General features: G+C 37.9%; 3 long non-coding RNA genes across 3 annotated transcripts in view; 2 read left to right on the plus strand and 1 right to left on the minus strand.

Annotated features, from left to right (window-relative positions):
- Positions 1-22,714, plus strand: part of LOC148227117 (uncharacterized) — a 36,829-nt gene that overhangs the window by 11,663 nt on the left and 2,452 nt on the right. The gene's annotated exons all lie outside the window — the stretch shown is intronic.
- LOC148227118 (uncharacterized) lies at positions 250-4,981 on the plus strand. The gene is made up of 2 exons (XR_015812141.1): positions 250-2,584; positions 4,828-4,981. It is a non-coding gene; the product is annotated as an uncharacterized LOC148227118 (long non-coding RNA).
- On the minus strand, positions 5,070-5,326 carry LOC148227119 (uncharacterized). The gene is made up of 2 exons (XR_015812142.1): positions 5,248-5,326; positions 5,070-5,182 (listed from the first exon to the last, which is right to left on the minus strand). It is a non-coding gene; the product is annotated as an uncharacterized LOC148227119 (long non-coding RNA).

Below are 22,714 nucleotides of genomic sequence, written 5' to 3' on the forward strand. Positions count from 1 at the left end.
CCTAAGGGTAAATTATTTTTTTTATACTGATGCATATATCAGTTTAGTAGACCGCGTAAATCGTTATTACGGTTTTTCCTCTCTTTGGCATGAATGACTGGAGTTGAATTCTTAGATGCTTCCACCATGTTCTGCTTTATAAGTTAACGAGGGTTGCTCAACATTACTACAACACTTCATAAAAATCTAATTTTGACTCTTGTTTAAGAACTCTCTATAAACCTGAACTATCATCTGGAATAATGTCATTCTTTGAATATGAATAGAAAATGCAACATGGCTTATAAAAATATAGTGGTTGCAGCATTACGACAATTAACAAAAATCCAAAGTCTCACTTAGACAATACATTTTGGATTCAACTTCAAACATTGTCCTATATTTACCTAAATCGGCTTCAAGATTATCTGTTTGAATTTTTTTGGAAGCAAATACTTGAAATTGGCTTCTGCCTTGCAATATTCACTTAATTGTAAAAATCAATAAGCTGACAGATTCACTCTTACTAATGCAATTGGCAGTTTTGCATGCCCAGCACTCTACCTAAGGGTAAATTATTTTTTTTATACTGATGCATATATCAGTTTAGTAGACCGCGTAAATCGTTATTACGGTTTTTCCTCTCTTTGGCATGAATGACTGGAGTTGAACTCTTAGATGCTTCCACCATGTTCTGCTTTATAAGTTAACGAGGGTTGCTCAACATTACTACAACACTTCATAAAAATCTAATTTTGACTCTTGTTTAAGAACTCTCTGTTAACCTGAACTATCATCTGGAATAATGTCATTCTTTGAATATGAATAGAAAATGCAAAAGGCTTATAAAAAAATAAGGGTTGCAGCATTACGACAATTAACAAAAATCCAAAGTCTTACTTAGACAATACATTTTGGATTCAACTTCAAACACGAACCTGCCATTTTCCTATATTTACCTAAATAGGCTTCAAGATTATCTCTTTGAATTTTTTCTCTGATTTTTTGCTGTGTAAATAGTTAATAACCTTGTCAACCTCTGAGTCTGAAGAAATGCTCAACATTTCTTTCCTCTTCGGTGTAGGTGGAGGTCGCATTTCAAGTGAGGAATGGTACTGATTCTTTTCATCATTGCTGTTCGCCATAGGCGACGAAAGCTATGACGATAGGCTTTCATCTTCCTTTTCTATTGTACTATCTGTTATATTACTACTTTGGGGATGATATTGAAGTGTCGTATCTAGAAATGACAAATGTCTACTCCATGGCCAATTCTATTTCGTCATCCATTTTTAGGCGGTCACTATAAAAATTTGTGATTTTTTACAACCGGATTGCTTGTCGCCGCGACGGTGTTTGGCAGAATTCGGTAGACCGCGTTCTGTCTGACAGAGCTGATGCATCATCACGTAATACAACCAGACCGCCGCGGTCGGATATCTCTTCCCGCTGCGACAGACCGCTTGCTGTGTGGCCGAGCTTTAAAAATGATTGACGAAACTAAATTATTATTACGAATAAACTTGAAAAATCTATTTTCATGTGACTCCAGTTCGATAGATAATCGGTGGTATTCACCCAATTGTTTTCTTTTCTTATTGATTTCATGCACCCAAAATCGTATTTTTTTCTTTCTGTATTGCAAAGCTAACAACAGCAGGAGTTATTCTTCATCTGAGCTAATACTCAATAGCAATATGAAACACAAATTATTTTGAAAATGCACTACTATGGATCGCTCACATAAGGTATCGCGTCCTATGTGGCGTCCCCATATCGCAGATTGCCGCGACAAACGCTGGATCGCCTCCCGCCGCGACAGATCGCTTGCTATGTGGCCGAGCCTTTAGGGTAAATTATTTTTTTTATACTGATGCATATATCAGTTTAGTAGACCGCGTAAATTGTTAATGTTTTTCCTCTCTGGCATGAATGACTGGAGTCGAACTCTTAGATGCTTCCACCATGTTCTCCTTCATAAGTTAACGAGGGTTGCTCAACATTACTACAACCTTCATAAAAATCTAATTTTGACTCTTGTTTAAGAACTCTGTATTAACCTAAACTATCATCTGGAATAATGTCATTCTTGGAATATGAATAGAAAATGCAACATGGCTTGGAAAAAAGATAGGTTGCAGCATTATGACAATTAACAAAAATCCAAAGGCTCACTTAAACAATACATTTTGGATTCAACTTCAAACACGAACCTGTCATTGTCCTATATTTACCTAAATAGGCTTCAAGATTATCTGTTTGAATTTTTCTTGGAAGCAAATACTTGAATTTTGCTTCTGCCTTGCAATATTCACTTAATTGTAAAAATCAATAAGCTGACAGATTCACTCTTACTAATGTAATTGGGACTTTTGCATGCCCAGCACTCTACCTAAGGGTAAATTATTTTTTTTATACTGATGCATATATCAGTTTAGTAGACCGCGTAAATCGTTATTACGGTTTTTCCTCTCTTTGGCATGAATGACTGGAGTTGAACTCTTAGATGCTTCCACCATGTTCTCCTTCATATTTTAACTAGGGTTGCTCAACATTAATACTACACTTCATAAAAATCGAAGTTTGACTCTTGTTAAGGAACTTTGTATTAACCCCTTCAGACCTGATTTATTGTTAAGTGCGATAAAAAATATTTTTTGATATATTTGGGTTCATTTAGGTTTAAGGAAAATAAAAACATTAAAATAAATTTTCTATTCTCATATTTACTATAAAAAAAAATATGTACATAATTATGTACAAACCGTCTCAAGCGTCACAATGTAATGAAATCGATGCAGTTTTTTTTTAATAATTAAATGAAATAAATTCCACACAGACATAATTTTTATAGCTTATACTATAATACAATTAAAAACTTATTTTTAAAACATATTGATAATAAAATAAAACTTTTTACTTGCGGTGGTACTAGGCGAAACAATTTTGTTTTTTTGTGAGACATAAATGTTATTTACATTTATCACAATAAAAATGTGTCCTCTTATTGCGGTTATTTTTGCATCTTTTTCCCTCTTTGTTATTATCGAGAAATGGCATGTGGTCTGTCATGTCATATCGTATTTCCGATATAGGACGTACTTCCTGACCAAATTTTAATCGCTTTGCTATTGGTGATGGCGAACTTTTGCTTGGTCTCCCTCTATTAGATAAAATATTAGATTTGCCCATCTTTACAAGACTTTCAGAAAGACGCATCCGAAAATGTAATAAATCTAATTGTTTTTTATGTGGTATATCTAATTTTCTCATTGCACATCTATATTCTAACCAACTATTTACAATTGCCAAGTCCACCGCATGAAAAATTAATCCAAGGGTCCACTTCCTCGATCTAATAGATATTCGGTAAAGCCCTATCAATTGATCTAAAAGATCGACGCCTCCCATCGATTGATTGTATAGCTTTACAATTTCAGGACGTTTTACTTTGATGTATTTTTTTTCTTTTTTCTCCCAACGTTCAACTTCATCAATTGCACCAGTTCCAACGAAATTTGATGCGAGTGTAACTGCACGGCTATCCAGCCATTTGACTAAAACTACTTCACCATCTATGCTTGTAACTTCATCGCTACATCCTCTCGTTTCTTTTTTCATATCTTTGTCGGATCGTAATGGAGGATTAGCAAACCTGTTAACTCGTATTGTTCCTGCAGCGTATATTTTACGTAATTTATGCCCTTCCTGTTGAATACTCTCTGTTAGATGAAGCACGACCGATGCTCCTAAACCATAGTTTTTTTTTGATGCAGTCTTAACTCTGTCGTATTACCTTGGTAAATAATAAAATCGTACATCTGTCCTGATTTTCCACAAAGAACAAAAATTTTTATTCCCCATGGTGACGGTTTTCCTTTTATATACTGCTTTATTGAGAGTTGCCCTCTAAAAGGCACTATCTGCTCATCAACGCATAAGTTTTCTTCTTTTTGTAAATCAAGACAACGTTTTCTAATTGAATTATATATTGGACGTACTTTATAAAGTTTATCAATATTATTTGCAGGTATTTCTAAATTATTTACAAGATGTAAATTACTCCTCAATTGGAAAAATCTATCCCTTGACATTGAATCAATAAATAAATTAATACCAAGAGATCTATCCCAAAACAGACGTACTCGAGGCAACTTTAAAGTTCCTATTGCTATATGTAGTCCAAAAAGTGTTTTCATTTCATTTTTATCTGACATTTTATAATTATTACAATTTTTTTGAATTGCAAATAAATTTGTAAATTCGGCCATTTTTTCAAAATCCTCTTCGTAAACTTCCTCCATATCCTTTTCGTTTGTAGGGGCGTAGATTCTTTCTAAAAATATTTAAAAAGCTATTTTTATAAGTAATTGATTATTTATAGTGCATAATTTACGATTGAGTAGTACAAAAAAAAACATTATCGAAAATATATTAATTCTTATATTGCAACCATGGGGACTATTTGTACATAATTATGTACATCATTTTTAATTGATCGTAAATTTAAAAAAAATGTTTTTAGGAAACAAAAAATAATAATAATAAATCAACTGTAATCTTTCTACATTATTATATGTAAATATTTTAAAACTTTGATTATAAGTTCTGTGAAAAAAATCAATTTAAATACACTTACCTTGTACTTTTGAAAATTTCTCGGCCATGATGTCTTAATTTACCGAATATCTCAGGAACAACTCGACACACGCTGACGTAAATTTTAAGTAAGGTTAATGAATGTTGCCAGACTTAAAAAAATTAGGTGTGAATAAAAAATATCGATCCAAGTTCATAAAAAAAAATAATGAACTTGATGTACATAATTATGAACACCAGGTCTGAAAGGGTTAATCAAATCTTCACCAATAGTATATGGTTTCTTGTTTCGGGCAATCAACCAGGCTACTTCAAAGCTAGCCTTTGATGCTGAACGCTGATTAAAAGTACCAAACAAGTTGCTGTCCAATCTTTGTCTTTTAACAGACATTTCTAAATTCACAAAGTATTCTCGCGGCTTGGAAGACAGATGTGGATGCAAATTATCCAAATGTTTCTTCAATTGATTTTTTTTGAAAGATTCTGAAGTCAGTATTTTCAAACATATAACACACTGTGGTTTCATCGTACCTTTGTCTTCTATTTGTGTAAAACCATAATTAAGGAATTCTTCCTGGTATGTTCTTTTCCTATTTGCTGCCATCTGAAGGGTGACGGAAACAGTGGTAAAAAAATTTAAATTAAATTCAATTTTCAAATCGCGCTTACCTTGATAGTGGAGATTGATGATGAAATGATGTGTCTCGTCAGTAAATTGCACGCAATCAAACGACGCGTCGGAAACCCGTGCATAACTGACCGTTGAGTGCTAAGTTTAAACATTATAACGTACGCAGCGCCTCTAGTGGTCGATGCAAGAAACAACGTAATGCAAGCACGCACACACACAACGCGCATCTCTTGCTTATCACGCACACACTAAACGAAAAACTCGACTTCAACTAGAATTAGCGGCCCGAACCGTATATCGCGCTGAATTGTTGAAGTTTGTAAACATACTAACACGTTTATGAAATAGCAATTTAAATATTAGAAAAATTTCGCTATTACCCAAAAAATTTTACCCCATTTGGGGTAATTTACCCCGGTTCCTCGACCGCTGTTCTAGTGGAACTAGCCACATGTCCATTTATCCCAAAACAACAGGCAATCATTGCTTCGAAATACTTCTTGTACAAATTCCTTTAAAGGAGTTCCACAAATTCATTTTATTCTAGTGGCACGTACAAATTAATAGCGACTAAAGCTTCCGTTTCCATGGATTCATGGAGATGCTTATATAGAATCGCAAATGGATGTATTCAGTAAGTTATACTTGATCGTTTTGATTATTGCTCCCTGACAATCCACGTTGGACGGATGGTTCATGCGCATTCTCACTGCTTCATCTGTGTCAAATGTAAAATCTTTTGGTTGAAAAAGCGAATTGATTCGCAGTGTAAACTGGAAGTGTATGTAAAATCTTTTGGTTGAAAAAGCGAATTGATTCGCAGTGTTCTATAATTTCTCTTTTTCCATCATACTTAAATTGCGCTGGTTCCGACATACAAAATTAAACAAAGTAAATATGGCATGGCTTACGGCATTTTTATAAAATATATGTTTATACTGTTTTCATTCGCTTCTTTCTGCGATCCATTGTGTAGATAGACATTACCTGGTGCTGTGGTTTTTTATCCAAAAAGTAAAAAAGATAATATTTGGCAAAAATGATTTTGGTTCATTGTTTTTGAATATAGGGTTAATAAGACATGTGGTGTACTAAAAGACATGTTCGAGGTGAAATTTGCCCATCGGGACAAAAATATATTACGAAAATCGCTATTTAAATTTTTAAATTATTACGATAATGTTCGCGGACCCCAGTTTAAGAAACTATGCTCTAGTGGGACTAGCCACATGTCCATTTATCCCAAAACAACAGGCGATCATTGCTTCGAAATACTTCTTGTACGAATTCCTTTAAAGGAGTTCCACAAATTCATTTTATTCTAGTGGCACGTACAAATTAATTGCGACTAAAGCTTCTTCCTTTTCCATGGATTCACGGAGATGCTTATATCGAATCGCAAATGGATGTATTCGGTAAGTGATACTTAATCGTTTTGATTATTGCTTCCTGACAATTCACGTTGGACGAATGGTTAATGCGCATTCTCACTGCTTCATCTGTGTCATAAATGCATATAGTGGTGACCTACCTTCGACGTGTAAACTGGAAGTGTATGTAAAATCTTTTGGTTGATTAAGCGAATTGATTCGCAGTGTTCTATCGTTTCTCTTTTTCCATCATACTTAAATTAAGCTGGTTCCGACATACAAAATTATACAAGTAAATATGGCATGGCTACGGCACTTTTATAAAAATGTGTTTATACTGTTTTCATTCCCTTCTTTCTGCGATCCATTGTGTAGATAAACATTTCCTGGTGCTGTGGTTTTATCCAAAAAGTAAAAAAGATAATATTTGGCAGAACCGATTTTGGTTCATTGTTTTTGAATATATGGGGGTTTTGAATAATAAGGTTCAGCATGTAACAACAAATCTCCATATTTAGATTCAATTTCGTCTAAAAAATATTTAAAGTGCCCTGTGTGTTAATGCATATTGTGCTACTATTTTATCTACGATCTTAGTCACTTTTTCCACTACATCCATAAGTTGTTACGTAGATAGATGCCTTCGCAAATAAATTCTATTCTTGTATGATATAATGAAATGATAATAGTGGACAGTCAAGCTCTTTCTTCATTAGTTTAACAAATCCTACATGTTTTCCAATCATAGATGGATCACCATCAGTTGTTATGGATAACAATATACTTTTTAAATGTAATACGTTCTAACTATTAACTTTGTAAACTTACACATTGCAAAAGCTCCATAGACGGCCTGAAATGCGATCAAAAAATATGATATCTCTCAAGGAGCTTGTTTCATCTCAATGTATTTCGCTCTCACTATATCTCCTACAACTATGGAATCATCAACCATCAGGTCGATTCCCTCTTCTTTTGAGATCAAACGTGTCATATCAATATCTGTGATATATTTAATGCAACATAAATAATATGTGGTCAATATCCTTGAGAATTCAGCTCTTGCTTTATCCACCATCATTTGATGAAGCTCTACGACACTCCACCAAGTTGATTTGCCAAATTAATGATTTCAGATGACAATGTCGAAGTATTTATTATTTCGCCATCTGTAACACATTTGGGCCAAATTGCTTTCCAACAAAAATTTAAAGTGTGTGGAGTTATCTGAGATATAGCACATGAAACATTATTTATACAGTCCAAAATTTAAAACTTTTTCCAAACTTCAGGTACAGTTAATATATCATTCTCTAGTTTATCCAGTATATGTCGATAAGTGTTCTTAATATAATACTTTTTAAAAGTGGAAATGATGCCCTGATCTAGTGGCTGAATTAGGCATGTCGTGTTGGGTGGAAGAAACACTATTTTCACATTTGAATGTTCTAAATATGGATGACCTGGTGCATTATCTTTTAATAATAAAGCCTTGAAATCGAGATTTTTCTGCCTCAAGTATGTTTCAACTTCAGGTACAAAGCAATCATTAAACCATTCGGTAAATACAGCAGTTGTTACCCAAGCCTTTGCATTGGCCATCCAATAAACTGGCAGCTGCTTTAAATTTTTGCCTTTTAAAGCACGTGGTCTTAGTGATCGATTTATCATAAAGGGCTTCAACATTCGATCACCCGATGCATTGCTACAAAATATTATTGATACTCGATCTTTACATGCTTTAAATCCGCTTGCTTTTTTCTCGGCCATTGCGATATATGTTCGACTAGGCATTTTTTTCCAGAATAATGCTGTTTCGTCTGCGTTGAAAACTTGATCGGGGCTATAGCCACCATCTTCAATAATTTTGATAAACTCCGAATAAATAGAGGCTGCTCCTTCATTGGCTGATGCAGTTTCACCTTTAATCCGTTATGGAATGAATATCGTTTGAAAAATCCAGTCAGCCATCCTTTGCTAGCAGTAAATACTTAAGCATTATAAGGTGAAGTGAATTATGCTTGCTGCTTTATTTGTTCATGTAACAGAAGAGCTTTTTCCTTAATTAAATATCCACATAAGGGAAATCGTTTTTGAGATAAATCTTCAATCCAAATTACAAGTGCTTTTTCTGTTTTTTTGATGTAAGATTTGAGCTTAACTTTGCATGAATTTACAAATTTATCGAAAACAATTTATTTTATTTCCGTTTGATTTTTGTCTTCTCTGGTCAAACGATCGTCGAATCTGAGCACTGAAAATATTTCCGAAAATTTATCTCCATGACAATAGTTACTGAATAGAAATACAGCTTGAATAAATCATTTGTGATTCATAATTCCTTCCAACTTTTTTTTATGTATGAATGTTTACATCATACATCGGCGCAAGCGCGTTTCATCAACATTTCATCGCTTGATGGGCATTGCCCAAGGTCGTATTGCATTGCAACGGGAATTTTGTGGATCCGGTGATTTATTATATCCGTGACCGCTTCGCAACAAAGAAATATTCTCCCAATGACTGAGAATATTTACAGTAAGAACAACACTCGTGTTTTTTATAGGATCTCTTCTGGTCGAGAGCTTTTGTGTGTGGTCCATCATTTACGCTATTGTCTTGTTTCCTTGTTGATGGATGGTCATTTTGTTTCACAGTATATTAACACTAGATTTACTGACATTAGATATATACCTTTTTTTACTGAAATCCGTCATTTTGACGGGTTTATTAAAACTACATTTATTATAATGAAACTATTTAATTTAATTTTAAAACAACGTATTTTTATTATAATAATTTTATTTCTTACATTTTTTTACATATAATATCAATTTTCAACGTACATTTTCCACATACATATTTTTTACATTTATTACAAGTATTGTTAGATCTATTTTTTTTACAAAACCCTATTTGGCAAGACTTACGATTACGGACATTTGAAATTTTGGACGGTAGGTTGGCACTAGTACCGGGGGCATCTCTGTTGTCATCTGCTAGCTCTTCGGCCAATTGAAAAATAAAATTTTTTCTTGATATGTTTACTCCAGTAACCTCTTTATATAGAATCCATGCATTTATCGCCGCTAAATCTAAGATGTTATAAAAAACTTGTAGAGGCCATCTACGAGATCCTGCTTTCACACTATATTTCCGCGCCATTTGATCCACAACATCCACTCCACATTTGGTTTTATTGTAATATGCTACCGTTTCTGGGACAAATTTATTACAGTTTTCTATTTTTACTGTTTTGTGCCTTGAACTTAGCAATAATACTTTTTTTTTAGGTTTGCTTTTATAAATTGTGAGAACATAGTTTTCAGTTTTATACAGTTTTGATGAAAATCGAATCATATCATCATTTTTAGCTTTTGCAATTTTCGGCAATTCTTTTTTATTTCCACGTATAGTTCCTACTAAAGTAGTTTTTTTCATAAGTAATTTTTTTGCTAGTGAAAGACTAGTAAAAAAATTGTCAGTCGTAATATTTCGCCCACAACCTAAATATGGGTCAGCAAGTTTGAGCACAACATGTTCACCTAAAGGTATATTGGTAGTTCGCGTTTCATCTTTACCCAAATATGGGAAACCATTTATGAGATATTTACTTTTTACATCAGATGCTAACCAGAATTTTATGCCAAATTTGTCTGGTTTATTTGGCATGTACTGCAGAAATCGGCATCTAGCTTTTGTTGGAAATAATTGCTCATCTACTGTAATATTTGCATCAGGTTTGTAACAATTTTGACTGTTTTCAATGAATCTATTCCAGATTGTGGAAACTAAAGCAAATTTATCCGTTTTCAAGCGTTGGCTTCGTTCATTTCTTTTATCAAAACGGATAAATCTAAGAATCTCCATAAATTTGTCCCTGGGCATTGTTTGCGAAAAGAAGGCAGGTCCCCATTTCTTAGACCATAAATAAGAAGCTTTCAAAGCCTTTGCTTCATATGCTCCCCGGGCATATAAAAGTGCCAGAAAAGCCCGTAATTGAGAGTTTGTAATAGTCTAATCCTTTTTCAAAACTTTGCATGCTTCAGTTTCAGTGCAAGTTTTGATATAATCCATTATATTATGATAAATTATGAGCTGGAATGCACTACTTACATTTCCAAGCATGATGTTTCTTTTAGCATAGGCAGTGGGACCAGAGACATCGTTGAATATAGTGTAAGCTGATGGTCTACCACTTTCTCCACCTGCTTCTAATATTTGCCATACAGTCCCATCAGAAGATTTTTCTGTCAAATTGTTCTCATTATAAGATCTCTCAGCAATATCCATATTACTTTCGCTTTCAGATTCTGAAGGAATACGCATAGTTGTCTTGCTACGACATATATTACGAAAATGTTCATCTTCGCTATCGGAAAGTTCACTTTCAGTGTTTTCTTCCGCAATTTCATCATCGCTTTCACATAGTTCAGTAACTTGTGCATCTGATTCAGTATCAGATACGTCTTCGTTTATACGAATTATTTTTTGTAGTAGTTCATTTTTTTTAGATGTTTGTCCATAACAGCTAACCTTTACAAAATAAATGAACATATATTTTTTATTATAATAAAAATAAATATATTGTAGATTTTCAAATTACCCACCTGGGAAATTTCGATTTCAGTTAGAAAGTAAAGCTCTATCACTCAATAAAAATAAAACTCAATTCACACAAAAATAGGTCGAATCAGAATCTTTTTGATACGCAATAGATATAATGTGTACTCTAAAAAGTAAATATAAATTTATATTCATAATAAATATAAGTATATGAAAATGTTTTCGAAAAACATACCTCAGGATTTTCAATTAGAAAGTAAAACGTAAATCACAAAAATATATATCACAAATCGAATAACAGTACATATATTTCACACGCGATACACAGCAAACGAGTTTTTTCAAATAAAATTCACTTCAAAATTCACTTTCGTGTTCGATGTTCAACAGTCGCTTGCTAGGCCAGGACTGATGACATATCTTATTTTTTATATGTTGTTGTCCTATTTCAGTCAAATTTAGAAAGCAATGACCTAATAATGTGCATACAAGTCTGAGGGTAACAGTGCATCGATGCACATAATCAGAGCAAGCAAAGGGAGGAAAACAATGGGTCTTTTCATAACAGGATGGGGTGTCAGTAAAAATAGGTATATACAACACATTACCACTAAATTAAAAGGGCAATAAAAAAAGGGCTAGTGATATATATGCGTATGATTGTATTGTTAATAACCAACACATTTTGATTGGGGTATAAAAAAAATCTTTTTTGTATTTTTAAAGTCAAATCCGTCAAATTGACGGGTTTCGTAAATCTAGTGTTAACGTAAGTTTTCATACCCTTTCAAACTGTGTGGTCGCCACACAGCCTTTTTGGAATTTAATATTGTAGATGGGTTTAACTAATGGTTATTATGATATGATGCATTATCAATTATCACCATTGATCTGGGCTCTAGCACTGGAATTAACATTTCCGTTTTTATACGATTTTCATAATTCATGTCATTATGATATTCTCCTGTCTTTACATGCGATTTGTAAATTAAAAGTGCATTCGGTACAAATCCTTCCTCACCATCAGCGTGTACTATTATGAATCTAGACCCTTTTGATACAGGCTTCTGAATACCGTTACTCGATGAATCGCTCCAAGCAATGGATGAAATGTGTGTAGAGTGAACATATGTTTCATCAGTATATATAATTGGCCTTCCTTGTTGTCTATATCTGGAAACTTCTCTTAAAAAAAATATTCTTTTGCATACTATTTCACTTTTTTTTTTAAATATGAATAATTATCGCGTGTTTTTGCCCACTTAACCCTAGATCTTTAACGACTATTCTACCCAATGTCTTCTCTGATCCTACAAACAATATCGGTTTCTTCACAACAGGATAAATTGTTTTAATCATCGGGAATTGCTTATTCATTAAATGAAAATTGTGGATGCATTTTCTAAACACCGATTTGTCAAAGTCATCGACGATAATTCTATTTTTTCAAATTCTAATTATTTTTTCGGAGAACCTAAAGCTACACATGTTCCGTTATTTTAAATTCCCAAACGATTGTTTGTATCTTTCTGACCGCCAACTTTTGGTACAAACTAAAAATACACATATTACTTTACTCACAAATATTTTGACTAGATTATTATTTTAACAATAATTACCAAATCGTTGGTTTCGTACATCTTTTTTAAATATTTATATACATTTATTTATTTTTTTTATTTTATTTTATTAATTTATTTAGCTTAATAGCTAATCTTTACATCTAACAAATTTAGTAAACATATATAAAAATATATAAAAAATACATAACAGAAAGAAAAAATATACAATAATAAAGACTTAATATTATAATATTTTATTTCTATATGTACGAAGGTGTTTTTTTATTCCATTTATAAAACCCGTTATATTTTTGCTGTTTCGGATTTCTCTTGGAAGACTATTATATAAATTAAAACCTCCGTACATAATTCCCCTAGCCGTACTCGTTTTCTTATACTTAATTATTTTTAAATTTTCTCTATTTCTAGTATTATATTTATGTACATCTTTATTTCTTATTAAATACTTATTAAAATAGTGTGGTAACATATTATTTTCTAACTTATATATAAATACTAAAACATTCATACTCAATATTTCTTGAACATTCAACCATTCTAATCTATCAATCATACTTTTACAATTAGTTAATCTATTTTTATTTAAGATTACTCTCATTGCCCTATTTTGTAATTTTTGCAACATTTGTTTATCTAATTTATTCAACATATTTAAAAGTGTTGCACAATAATTAAAATGGGGCAATATTATACTATTGTAAATTAATTTTTTTGTATTTATACTTAATATATTTCTTAATCTAGATAATAAACCTATTTTTCTACTAATTTTTTTTAATATGTAATTACAATGTTCTTTAAAGTTTAATTTTGTATCAACAATTACTCCTAAATATTTTATATTATCCACTATTTCTATATTAGAGTTATTTATTACTATTTTGGTACTATCATCTAACACATTTTTATAATTAATAAACATACATTTAGTTTTATTCTCATTTAATTTAAGTACATTATTCTTTAACCATATCTCTAACACACCTAATTCATCATTCAAATTACTCACAACTTCTTCAATGTTATCACCCATGCAATAGATCAATGTGTCATCCGCAAATAGATGAACTTTACATTTTCTTACGTTATTAACTATATCATTTATATATAAAACAAACAACAATGGTCCCAATTTAGACCCTTGTGGTACTCCATAATACACTAACCTCTCTTCAGAACATACATTATTTATCTTAACTTTTTGTTTTCTTTTATATAAGTAATTATTAAACCATCTCAAAACTATATCACTTATACCTATACTCTCCAATTTCTTCAACATTATTTCTCTGTCTATTGTTTCGAAGGCTCTCTTGAAATCCAAGAAAACTGCTCCAATGATTTTGTTTGTATCCTTAGCCAACAGCCAATCATTTATCACTACTTGTAATGCAGTTTCAGTGGAATGCTTTTCTCTGAATCCCGATTGTTGTTCACATATTATGTTTTGAGAAGTAATAAATTCCTTTAATTGTTTGATTACTACTTCTTCTATTATTTTTTCTATACACGGTAGCATGTTGATTGGTCTCATTTCTTCAACTTTTTTACTATTTTTTATTTTAGGTATAGGTACAATAGTAGCAATCTTTAAATTTTCAGGCATTTCTCCTAATGAGAGTGCTTTATTTATTAAATAATTTAATTTAGTTCCTATTATTTCCCATGTTTCTTTAATTATATTTATATCTAGTTCATCAGTACTAGTTCCTTTTTTAAATTTACATATTATGTTATGAATTTCATCTAATGATACTGATTTAAATTTACTAAATTTTACAATTAATGTTTTATTATTATATTGTACTAAATTACTAATCCTTGGTATTGAATTTACAATTTCTTCTATGCTCTCAATGTAATATGTATTCATCTTTTCTGCCATTATATAAGGATCTTGATATATATTTCCATTAATTTCCATTTTTATTATGTCGTTTTTCTGAGTTGGATTAATTAATTGTTTTATTGATTTCCACATCTTATTTGGATCATTTTGTATTTCATCTATCAATTTTTCATACCATTTCTTTTTAGCCATTCTTAATACTTTGACTGCCATATTTCTACATTGTGTGTATGTTTTCCATTTTTCATTAAAGACTTTATATTCTATTTGTTCTGTTTTTAATATTTGAAAAATTTTGTATGACTCATCTCTTTTCTTTATAGCATTTTTAACATCATCATTAAACCACGGTTTTGGGTTGTAACGATATTCCTTTTTAAAATTATATTGACTTTTTGTTTTACAATCTACTATATTCTTATAAATTTTGTTCCATATCCTATTAACATCCATATTATCTACATTCCAGTCACATTTTTGTAATTCTAATCTTAATTTATTAAAATTAATTTTTTTAATTATATCAATTTTTTTTGTTTTTTTAAACTTAAGTTCATTATGTTTTTCTATATAAATATATACAATTGAATGGTCAGTTATTCTTGGAGTTGATTTTACTTCACAATAAATTTTTTTGTTGTTGGTAAATACTAAATCTATTAATGTGCTCGATCTATTATTAGTCCTTGTATTTTCTTTGACACATTGTCTTAAACCAAATATATTTGATATTTTTTCTAATTTTGCTGTGTAAAAATCTTCACATTTGTTCCAATTAAAATTCCAATCTCCAATTAAAACAGTATCCAAAATTTGATCAAAACTCCATTCTGCAATATTATTTATAAATTCTATGAATATATTCGGATTACTATTTGGAGATCTGTATGCTATACATAATATTATGGGAATTTTTTCAATAAAAATCTTAACTGTGATAGACCAGTATGTCTTATCTTGATTATTTTTAAATATAGTATTGAATTTTATATCATTTCTAATATACAGTATAACACCTCCTGTATGTCTGGAATTAGAATCACATCTAATTATATTATAATTGCCAATATTTAGTTCAAATTCTTCAATGTAACACCAACTTCTTTTGTTTGTCCCGATAATCGTCTTCCTGTTCCTAATTTAGTAATATCCCACTAATCATAAAAATGATTGTATTTGTTTAATACTATTGGGTTTTGGATAATCCCTAATGCATGAAATTTTGGATGGGTCTGCTCAGACTCCATTTTGTGTAATTATATGCCCAAGATAAGACACCTCATGTCTCATAAATTCACATTTATCGGCTTGTAATTTTAGATTATGTTTGTCCAGCCGTTGAAAAACATCATGCAATTTTTTATCCATATAATCTAGATCACTCCGGAGCAGCTCGTCACTAGGCGAATTATACCCCGCAGCAATTATTATTATTTTATTTTTATGAATAATTTGAATCGCGACGGTTACTAGGTTATTAGTGTTAGTGTTAATACATGTGTGTTTTATCGATTTTTTAACAAATATCGCGACCCCTCCGCCTGGCCTTGAGGGTCGGTCCCTCCGAATGCAGGCAAAGTTAGGTAAATATACGTTAACATGTGGTTTTAGATAAGTTTCGGTGACTACGACAATATCAAGTTTGTACTCACTGATAAACAGCTCCAGCTCTCCGGTTTTGTTTCGGATCCCACGGGAATTCCACGTCATGAGTTGAATGTCTTCTTTAGAAGAGGTCATCAAGATACTCGACCATCATCAAAGCAATTTCAATTTTGCTAGCGCACTTTCCGGCCTTAGTTCGGATTTCCTGGAGGATACGACGGGTTCCCGGGCGCTCCCACCCGCATCCTCAGGTTGTGTATAAGTCCTTACCTATCGGCTCTTTTGCAACCCTAGCACTGAGCACAACCGCTTCCCATCGAACAAGCCGATGATTCGCTTCCACGTCTCGGCCGGAGTCGTCCCGATGGACGGCTGCGACCGGTATCCCGGTCCGGAGCTACTGATGGTCTCCCAGCATCACTATCTTTTGTTGGAGACAGAGGAAGGAATGTTCTGGTTATGGGTAAAGGCAGCGGGGTGGTCGTGCTCCGCTGGCTTTGTGTCTCTAGGAAGAGATGTGTGTGTTGGTAGCGCGCTGTCGCGCTCGCGTGTTCGATTGTACGCTGCAGAAGGCAGACTGTATCCAAATTTCGTGTAACGGGGGAGGCTCGCTCTTTACATTGCGAGCCCCGCCCCTGTCGTCGTTTTTGTGGCGAGGTGCGTCCGTCGTGTTCTGATGTGTCGTCTTGTTTAGTCAGCTAGTGACGCGTGTATTTGTGTAGAGTTTAAGACTCTGAGGCTGTGGAGAAATGGCATTGGTTAATTATGAGGTGTCGTCTCACGTACGGCTGCACCTGTTCTGAAACTAAATTGGGTTCTGGGTTAGTTAACATATTATTTTGCTATGTTAATTATTAAGCAAGTGTTAGTAATAGGCGTTTTGAGTTGGCGAGCGTCGCGCGTCAGGTCGTTGTCGGAATCCGGCGCGCGAGCTGTGTTTTTATTATTTGTACCTAGACTTTTCAGGGAAGGAAGGTTCTCTTATTGTTGGTGATGGGCGCCCGCCCTACGGAGGACGGACGTCTTCTCGGCAGGCGTATGCCTTGCAAAACTTGCGGAACGACTCGAAGTTCTTCTTTGTGGCCACCATGTCTCTGTGAGTCGGAGGGCCCTCTTCTTTGAGCTCTAGGGCCGCGAATAGCGCGGCTCTTTCACCTTCGAGCTTCGGGCACTCCCACAGGACGTGCTCGGAATCCTGGACGTCGTCTCCGCACGGGCATCCTTTTTCGGCGCTAAACCCAAAGCGGTTTTGGTAAGCCCGGAATGCTCCGTGTCCTGTCATGAATTGGGTGGTTTCGAAGTCCGGTGTCAGCCAGTGTCTCTTCAGCCGCTCGGCAATTTCCGGAAGGAACCTGTATGTCAGCCTGCCGGTGTCGGCAAGCCTCCATCTTTCCTGCCACGCTTCGAGCACCACCGCCCTCCCGAGTCTCTTGATCAGGGCCAACCTAGCTGCGGGGGTGGGCTCTCCGCCTGGAGGAGTCAATTTTCTCCCGTCGATCTCGGCATCTCTGCCTTGTTTAAGATGAAACACGGCGGCCTTGTACTGCGCCGTAAGGTCGATGGGCTCGACCCCGGCGAGCGTGAGGAGCGCCGCGTTCGGAGCAGTTTTATATGCTGTGGTCGTGAAGCGTAACGGGGCGGTCTGAGTCCTCAGCAGCAATCTCTGAGGGAGACCCTTTGCCGCTTTTGCGGCCCATGCGCTCGCGGCGTACGTGACGATGGGGACGTAGATGGCCTTGTACATGACCACCCGCGCCCTGAAGTTGAGGCCCCAGCTGAGGCCTCCCAACCTCGCGATCTTGCCTAAGGCGTCGCGGCTTTTTTGTGCGACGTGCCGAATGTGCACGTCGGGATTGAAGTTTTGGCGGATTTGCACGCCCAAGTAGCGTGCAGATTGGACAATTTTTATTTTATGGCCGTCCATGTGGACACGAGGTGTGCTCGTCAGGTTCCCCTTGAGGAAAACTGCTTCAGTTTTGTGAGGGGCGAAGGAGAGTTTGTTCTCCGTGCCCCACGTGTGGACGGCGGCGAGAGCGAAATTCGCTTTCTCCGCCATTTCTCTCCCGGAGTCGGCTCGGATGAGGAGCAGCAAATCGTCGGCGTATGCGATCAGTTCGCATCGCGACGGAAGTGCGACGTTGAGGACGTCGTCGAAGAGTACGTTCCATAGGAATGGCCCCAGGACAGAGCCCTGAGGACATCCTCTTTCCAGATTTTTCCACACGAGCGACGCGCCGGCGTCTATTACGACGCGGCGGTCGGACAGGTATGACCTTATGACCTTGAGGAGGTCAGAGGGTATCCTCTTATTGCGAAGCTTTTCTACTATTCCTGGCCACCAAGCGTTGTCGAAGGCCCCCGAGATATCGAGGAGCACTCCGACGACGTAACGTTCCGAGGACTGCTCTGTTGCACTTTTGGCGTAATTGATCTCGTCCTCGGTGCCCCTACCGGGGCGGAACCCATATTGTCTGGAAGACAGGGCGAATGCACCTTGTTTAAGATGCTCTTCGAGTCTCTGGCAAATGACTTTCTCGAAGAGCTTGCCTATGGTTGAGAGAAGCGTGATCGGTCGGTACGCCTTCGGGTTTGTCCTGTCCCTGTTCCCGGGTTTAGTGAGAATCACCATCTTCCCGAGCTTCCAACAGCTCGGAAAGACTCCCGCGGAACGGCACTCCTCGAAAACGATTTTGATGACCGGTCCTACTGTCTCCCAACATTTTTTAACTATCGTGGTGGTCACGCAGTCGAGGCCCGGGGCCGTGCCCTCTCGCGTGCGCTTAAGGGCCTCCTCGATCTCGAGCCGCCTGATCGGCTCCGATTGTCGGGTGTCGACCTCCTCTCGTAGTCGCCGTCTGATCGTGCTTTGTGCGACCGTGTCTTCTTCGGTTCGGTCCTCGGGTAGCAGTGCCTCAAGGACGTTCACCGCTGCCTGCCGCGAGTCGATTGCGCAAATTCCATTTCTGTCCTTCACGTCTGCTAGCGAGATCGCCGCTCTGCTGCTCATCTTAACGCAGCGGTATGGGCCACCCCACGTGTTCTCGGCGCTCTCTCGTTCAACGAAATTCCTCCAGTGGGTTCTTTTAGCCGTTCTTATTAGGGATTTATATTTGTTCATTTTGTCCCTCATTTCTCGCTTTATTGCCCTGAAGGGGTCGTCTTTCGGGGTTTCAGCCGTGATCGTCCTCGACCCTCGGGCCTTCACCGCCGCTGCGTAGGGGCGGTGAGCTCGGTTGGCCTTTTTACGGGCCTCCGTGAGGGCCGGGGTCCACCAGCTCAGTAGAGATTTGCGTGGGGGCTGGGGCTTGCTTCTGGGCAGGTTTCTTTCGGCGGCTGCGATTATAGCCGTCTGGAGCGCCTCGGCGCAGGCTTCGGGGCCGGGCCGGAGCGTCCTCGCGGCTCTGTCGAGCTCCGTCTGCAGGTCTCTCGCTAGGTTTTCCCAGTTCGCTTTCGCGATTCGGAAACGTCCGGGGAGGGCTGCGCGTCCTTTTGTTCGCGAGGTTTCTGTCTTCTCGCTTCGCTCGCGGCAGATTCTCATGGTGATGAGTCTGTGGTCCGAGAGGCACGCTTCCGTGTGGATCTTCCAGTCTGCTAGTTTAAGGTGCGGTCCGAGGCTGTAGAAGGTCGCGTCTGGTGTTGATTCTCCGGTCGGGCCGTAGTAACTACATTCGGAGGGGCCTTCGCTCGTCGCGACCGTGAGGCCGCTGGCGATGACGAAGTCCTCCATCTGCCGGTTCACTACCGAGTTTTTGTTGTACTTTTTTTCGTCTGGATCGCCCCAGATTGTCGAGTGTGCGTTGAAGTCTCCTCCGATTATGACGTGTCTTCCCCTGAGGGCGTTAAGTGTCGTCGTGAGGCCGTCTATGTGTGTGCCGATGCAGTCCCCGAATCGAAAGTATGCCGATATTGCATACATGTCGACTCCCTCCGCTGAAAGATGGACGACCGCGCGACACTCGTTCGACAGTTGCGTCAAAAGAGTGACTCGCAGCGCCGGGTTTAAGACGGCTATCGAGGCTCCCGCGGGTTGAATCTCGAAGATCCTGGCCCGCGCGCCGACTCCAGTCGTTTTCCCCATCCAGATGTATGGTTCTTGTATGAGGGCTACATCGGTTTTGTGTTTTGTTATGTTTGTTTCGAATTCCGCCATCGCGTCCTTACAATGGTGGAGATTTTGTTGGGCGATCCTGACGTCCTTTAGATTGATTTGTAAGCTATCCATCGGTGTTTGAAAGTTCCCTCGCGAGCGCGGCCTTATAGGCCGGGCAAGTCCGGTCTCCGACCTTGTGGGCCGGGGATTCGTGCTGTCATCTCAGACAGCAGCAGGTGGCGCAGTTGGTCGGCTTGTCCCTATTGGGGCATTCGCCGGCCTCGTGGGCGGTTCCACCGCACCAGTTACAGGAGGCTTTTTCAGCCCTGCACCTGGTCATCGTGTGCCCGTATAGTTGGCACCGGTAGCAGCGGACCACTCTGATGTGGTCCCGGATTCTGGGTGGTAGGGAGACGACGGCGTGCGTGCGATCCTTAGCACGCGTGTTTAATCTTGTGACTACGGAGGAGTTCTTAAGGAACTCCTCTTTGCTGATTCCCGATTCTAGGTTCTGTTCGTAAAGCGAACTCATTATCTCTTCGTTTGTGTCGTTTCTGAAAGTGTCGTGAATTATCACTCGCGGATTCTTAAGTCCGCGGAGTGACGCCTTTAGGCCCGCTTTTTCGAGAGTCGGGTTTAGGGAAATTAGCTTTTCAGCTTCGCACCTGTCCTTGATGAGGGGGGGGGAAGTCGGCTTTCGATCGCCCTGAAGCGCCGGTCAAGTTCGTTGGTAATTTGCGGGGCTGCTGGCCCGGGTTTCGTTAGGTGCTTTTCCTCGAAAAGCTCCTCCAGTTTCACTAGGAACGATTGTAATTCCTTCTTTCCCGCTCTTGGGCTTCTATTGCCCCCGCGAGGTCCTCCAGGACCTTCGCAAAACGCTCCTTGGTGGAGGCCTCTGCGTTCCTGCGGGGTTCTATGGCGGTAGCTGGCGGGGCGGGGGGAGATTTAGTCTCCTCCGCGTTCTTTCCTCGAGGATAGTTGGCCGGGTGACTTCCACTGCATCCAGTGCAGGTTGCTGGCGTCTCTCGGTCTTTTTTAGTGCATTCGGAAGTGGCGTGGTTTCCTGTGCATTTCACGCATCTGGAGTCTCGTTGGCAGTTCCTCGCAGCGTGGCCATACTGCTGGCATCTGAAACATTGAGTCGCGTGCGACTTATTACGCTTGTATTTTTCAAGCGTGGTCTTAGTGAAACAATCGTACCGTCTGTTTCTAATGGACGTCACCGTCGTCTCAGCGGAAAATTGCGTCAGGTAGAGCCGCGAGGAGGTCTCTGCCTCGGTGTTCATCGCCGTTACTTTGACGACGCTTAGTCCTTGCCGCTCCAAATCAGCAGCGATTTCTTCAACGGGAACCTCAGGAAGCCCCCTCAAGACAGATTTAACTGTCTTGTCTTCGTCGGCAGTGAAGGTGTGAAAGGCACGGCGGCCCTTCAAACCATCCATCAGGGTCGCTCGTAGTTCGAGCGTCGCACACTGGATGGAAACATTACCTCTTCCGGTGTAGCGGAGGGTAAAATTACCGGATTTGGTCATCGACTTGATGAGGTCGATGGTCTGGAGATGTGTGCCAACCACCTCCATGATGACAGGTGGCACTCTTGTGTGCTTACTCCCGGCAACTTCGGGGAATTTGTCTTACCTGATATGACTAAGTCGGCAACAGGTTGGCATCAGTAGAGGGTCGGGCAGTTTTCTTTGGCATCTGCCATTCTTGTTCTGCTGATGGCGATAGGTACGCTTTTAACGTACCCACCGCACGATTGCGCGTAAGCGCCTTCTTCATCGCGCCGGCAATGTCTCAGGCGTCGTAGTTGTTGCAAATGGTCGCAGGTGGGGGGTTGGAGCTTTGAACGGCAGCGAGAGCAGGCGCGGATGCGTCCGTTCACCGCTGAGGTACAGAGCAGGGTGAGCATATCGTTAATTTGTCTTTCAACTTCTGCCTTGTGTACTTCTGGATACCTATATGATTTTGTATAGATTGGCGTTTGAGAAATTATAGGAATTTTATGATTCATCATATTTGTAGTGCTTAAAATGTCTCCTTCGAGGTGAAAAATATGTTGGAATTCACTACATAAATTTATAATTGAATTAGCCTCTTCTTTGTTTAAATGGGACATACGTAATTGTGAGATAATTTTATCTTGTCGCGACGCGATTTGTTTTCGGTTACATGCGAAAAATTGAAAACTTTCCTTTTCTTAAAAGGGTTCTAATGTGACGTGAGTTTTAAAAATTGTGGCTCTCTGATCGTTTGTGTTAAGAATGGTTGCATAAGCTTTGTTATCTGATTGAACTGTAGTAATCACATGTGAAATAAAAACGCCTTCTTTTATCTTTATATCTGGTATATAATTAGTTTGGTAGCGTAATTAATAGTGACATTGTGTCTTGATAGAAAATCATTTCCTAATATTCCGTCGAGAGATATGTTAGTATGCTT

This window comes from Plectrocnemia conspersa, unplaced genomic scaffold, assembly GCF_051122295.1.
Source record: "Plectrocnemia conspersa isolate PC_06_02 unplaced genomic scaffold, ASM5112229v1 ptg000013l, whole genome shotgun sequence".
NCBI classification, from domain to species: Eukaryota; Metazoa; Arthropoda; class Insecta; order Trichoptera; family Polycentropodidae; genus Plectrocnemia; species Plectrocnemia conspersa.